The 5,004-nt window shown below is 44.3% G+C and overlaps 1 protein-coding gene across 1 annotated transcript in view; it reads left to right on the forward strand.

Moving 5' to 3' along the window:
* TBC1D8 (TBC1 domain family, member 8 (with GRAM domain)) overlaps positions 1-5,004 on the forward strand; it is a 265,338-nt gene that overhangs the window by 214 nt on the left and 260,120 nt on the right. The gene's annotated exons all lie outside the window — the stretch shown is intronic.

Here is a 5,004-nt window from a genome sequence, read left to right on the forward strand (position 1 = left end):
TATCCCCCCTCCCGCCCCTGCGGACTCCTCAAAGTCCATTATATCATTCTTATGTCTTTGCATCCTCATAGCTTAGCTCCCACTTATAAGTGAGAAGTGTAGTATTTGGTTTGCCACCTCAATTCTTAAGAAAAATTTAAGGAAGAGAAATTGCTGGGTGAACAGGTGTGATATCTACTGAATTTTAAAGGCTTCTTCAATTTACTGCTAAATTGCCCTTCAGAAAGATCCTTTCAATTAACGTTCCTAACAGCAGCAGATATAATGTGGTAACCTGAGGAACTGATTCAAATTAGCTCAAAAGTACTCTCATTAATTTTTTATTATAGGGGCTGGACATGGTGGCTCACGCCTGTAATCCCAGCATTTTGGGAGACCGAGATGGGTGGATCACTTGAGGCCAGGAGTTTGAGACCAGCCTGGCCATGGTGAAACCCTGTCTCTACTAAAAATACAAAAATAAGCTGGGCATGGCGGCTCCTGCCTGTAATCCCAGCTACTTGGGAGGATGAGGCAGAAGAATGGTTTGAACCTGGGAGGCGGAGGTTGCAGTGAGCCAAGATCTCACCACTGCACTATAGCCTGGGCGACAGAGCAAGACTGTCTCAAAAAAAAAAAAAGTTATTATAATAAACTTTATTTTGTGCAAGCCATTTTACAATGGGTGGTCTGTGGGTCTATTATAGTAGTTTTCCTGCAGTGCTAATACTATTTAATCGTACTAATTATACCAATTGCCAATTATTAATGTAGTAATACTAATACTGTGTGAGTTTTTTCCAAGATGTTTCAAAAATATTTGAGCAATATATTTTATCTTAAAAAAAATGACATGGGAAGCCGAGGCGGGTGGATCATCTGAGGTCAGGAGTTCAAGACCAGCCTGACCAACATGGAGAAACCCGTCTCTACTAAAACTACAAAATTAGCTGGGAGTGGTGGTGGGTGCCTGTAATCTCAGCTAATTGGGAGGCTGAGACAGGAGAATCGCTTAAACCCTGGACGCAGAGGTTGCAGTGAGCTGAGATCGCGCTGCTGCACTCCAGCCTGGGTGACAGAGACTCTGTCTCAAAAAGAAAACCGGTTTTTGAGGTGTGCCATCTGCATAGAGTGTGAATCTCTGGCAGCCCCCGCCCCAGTCTTTTATTATGCAGGCAGGTAGCTATTCTTGTGACTGATCTCTTTCCTGCTGTGCACATGCTCACATAAAAGGGAAGGTAGAGCCCCCATGGTGGGCATGCATGGCCCCAGGTTGCCCTTTCTGTCTGTGCGGCTTCTGGCATCACCCTGTGCAAGCTTCCAGCTTCCTTATTTATGTTTGCAGCTCGATCTTTCAGGCTGCTCTTTGTTAGAAAAGAAGTGATTTCTTGGGCTGCTTTTTGTTAGAAGGGAAGTTCTGCCATTCTCTCTTCCCTTCACGACCATTTCCACGTAGGATATAAGGCTCTGGCTTGCCTCCTACAGCCTCCTACAGCCCCTCATTTCCTTCCCCATATTTGGCAACCGGACCAGCATCCCGGATGACATAAACTATGCCATTGGTGGTTAGAAGGCTTGGGACATTTCTCTCTTTGCCAGCCTCAGTTTAACCCAGGAGGCAAAGATTATTTTCCTTATTATCTCTTCTGCATAGGATCTGCACTCAGAACTATTGAACTTCTCCATTTGGACTGCCACTCATACCTATGGGAAAGGGTAATATAATAGATCGTTGGCTAAACAACAGGGAACCCTATTCATATGCTGGAAAATGGGGACAAAAGGCTTTGGTATATAAAACATTATTTCTACCTTGGTCTAAAATCTCACTGCCACCTACCTTAAAGCTATTATGCTTAATTGCTACTTTTAGAGAATTTATTCTATTAGGACAATTCCAAGCTCAAAAATATGCTAACTGGTGCCTTGTTAGCCACACAGAATTGTACCCAAAAACTTTCCAGAGCAACTCACTATACAATTAAATTTTCTTTAGGTGTCCACGCTGCCCCTAAGTCATGCCTGAAGCAGCCCTGAGAAATATCGCCCCGCCCCAATAACCCCCAGTAAAAGCTTATATTTTCTTTATTTTTCTTATAACCTTATTATATTTACTTATATTTTATAAGTAAAAAGACAGGAATGTCAGGCCTCTGAGCTGAAGCTCAGCCATTGTAACCCCTGTGACCTGCACATATATGTCGAGACGGCCTGCAGGAGCCAGGAAGTCTGGAGCAGCCAAAAAACCACAAAAGAAGTGAGCAGCCATTTCCTGCCTTAACTAATTAATCCACCTTACGACATTCTACCATTATGACTTGATCTCCTGCCCTGCCCCAACTGATGAATCGACCTTGTGACATTCTTCTTCTGAACAATGAGTCTTATGATCTCTCCACCATTGCACCTTGTGACCCCTCCTCTGCTGACAATAGATATCCACCTTTAACTGTAACTTTCCACTGCCTACCCAAGCCTCGTAAAGCTGCCCCTCTCTTGTCACCCTTCGCTGACTCTCCTTTCGGACTCAGCCCGCTTGCCCCCAAGTGAATAAACAGCCTTGTTGTTCACACAAAGCCTGTTTAGGTGGTCTTCTATAAGAACATGCGTGACACTAAGCAATTCTAGAAGTGTGAGACCCCTAGGGTTAAACGTGAATGGGAGGAAACTTGAAGTTTCTTCCAAAAGTTGTATTTATTTTTCTGTTTTTTTCTGAATGCAATGGAAACTGCAACCTGACTTTTCACAGGCCCCAGGTCATCCCCTTGCATGAGTTCAATCACTGGATCTTGCTTTTCAAAATTAAATCATTGGATCTGGAGCAAAAAATACAGGCCCCTCAACCTTTTTCCTTAGATTATAACTGAAGCAAAACTGCTACGGCTATTAATTGTAATGATCACTCCTTTTTCCCCCCACAACTGTCCTCAAAGCATCTACTGGCCCTGCCTTTGCACACTGCCGTCTGCATTCTCATTGCCCCATTTCTCAACTAACCCTCCCCATCATGTCCTTTTCTAAAGAGCCAAGCTGGGCCCAGTGGCTCACGCCTGTAATTCCAGCACTTTGGGAGGCCGAGGTGGGTGGGTCACCTGAGGTCAGGAGTTCGAGACCAGCCTGGCCAATGTGGTGAAACCCGATTGCTACTAAAAAATACAAAAAATTAGCTGAGCGTAGTGGTGGGCACCTGTAATTTCAGCTACTCGGGAGGCTGAGGCAGGAGAATCGCTTGAACCCAGGAGTTGGAGGTTACAATGAGCCAAGATGGTGCCATTGCACTCCAGCCTGGGCAACAAGAGCAAAACTCCATCTCAAAAATAAATAAATACCACCCTGGCCAACATGGCAAAACCCCATCTCTACTAAAAATACAAAAATTAGCTGAGTGTGGTGGCACATGCCTGTAATCCCAGCTACTCAGGGGGCTGTGGCAGGAGAATCGCTTGAACCTGGGAGGCGGAGGTTGCAGTGAGCCAAGATCACACCACTGCACTCCAGCCTGGGTGACAGAGCAAGACTCTGTCTCAAAAATAAAATAAAAAAATAAAAATCCAGTAAAGGCTTCTAAATAACCTTTAACTGGTAACAAATCACTTGGTTTGGAGGTGACTAACAATAGTAAAAGTTCAGACCTCCCGACTGAGCTCAATTCCAAAAGATTGTTCTAGAATACCCTGCTGTTAAAAAGGGAGACAAAAATATTCCCTCAGCAGCATAAATAAGATACTGTCAGCCTGGGCAAGACCCCCATCTCTACAAAAAAATTTAAAAATGTAAAAACCACAAAATACTGTGCAAGCATCCCATTCTTATCTCATTCAAATCCTACCCATATTTTCTCACTGTGAAGCAGAGGCTTGGCAACTTATAACTTCTCTCCAATAACCCACAGAGATGCCGATTCGAATGTCAATTGAGGTTAATTTTATGAAATACAAGAGGAGAGTTTTCCACAAAACGTGGGCTTTGCAGTCAGGCAGACCCAGGTTCAGATTCTAATTCTACCATTTATTAGCTATGTATCTTCAGGAACTTTGAATAAGCTCTCTGAGCCTTAGTTTCCTCATTTCTAAAATGAAAAGTAAAATCTTCATGTTCTGCAGGATTGGTCAATCACTAAAAAAAAGAACAAAAAAAATCTCGCTCATGGAATCATCATAAAAATTAAGCAAGATACATAAGTAGAGTTGTACACATAGTGGGCACTCAGGGAATGTTATTTCCCATTTCCTCTTAGACATTCTGTGGCAGGCCAGGTCTCGCTAATGCAGGCCTCCAAAACAACTGTTTCAGGACTGACTGGTTAAGTTAAATTTTGTTTTTTGTTTTTTGTTTTTTGGTTTTTTTGAGACGGAATCTCGCTTTGTCACCAGGCTGGAGTACAGTGGCACAATCTTGGCTCACTGCAACCTCTACCTCCCGGGTTCATGCAATTCTCCTGCCTCAGCCTCCCAAGTAGCTGGGACTATAGGCACACGCCACCACACCCAGCTAATTTTTGTATTTTTAGTAGAGATGGGGTTTCACCATGTTGGCCAGGATGCTCTCGATCTCTTGACCTTCTGAACCACCCACCTTGGCCTCCCAAAGTGCTGGGATTATAGACATGAGCCACTATGCTGGCCCAGGACTAGACATTTTCAAGATGGCAGCTCCATCTTCCCTTCTCTTCCAGCCACATGTACTTTAAAGGGGCAGACAAGACACTCATCAACTGGAAAGTTCATTTGCATAAGAAGATTAGGGTGGGGTGACGAGCCTTCCCCACACACTATGTAAATATTAAAGGCTAAAAAAGCCAGTGCCCTTGTACAAAGGCTAGAATGTAACAAAAACCCACCAAGAGTTTTGACTAAGCCGGGCGCGGTGGCTCACGCCTGTAATCCCAGCACTTTGGGAGGCCGAGGCGGGCGGATCACAAGGTCAGGAGATCGAGACCATGGTGAAACCCTGTCTCTACTAAAAATAGAAAAAATTAGCCGGGCGCAGTGGCGGGCTCCTGTAGTCCCAGCTACTCGGGAGGCT

Source organism: Mandrillus leucophaeus, unplaced genomic scaffold (assembly GCF_000951045.1).
Source record: "Mandrillus leucophaeus isolate KB7577 unplaced genomic scaffold, Mleu.le_1.0 Scaffold9, whole genome shotgun sequence".
Taxonomy (NCBI): Eukaryota; Metazoa; Chordata; class Mammalia; order Primates; family Cercopithecidae; genus Mandrillus; species Mandrillus leucophaeus.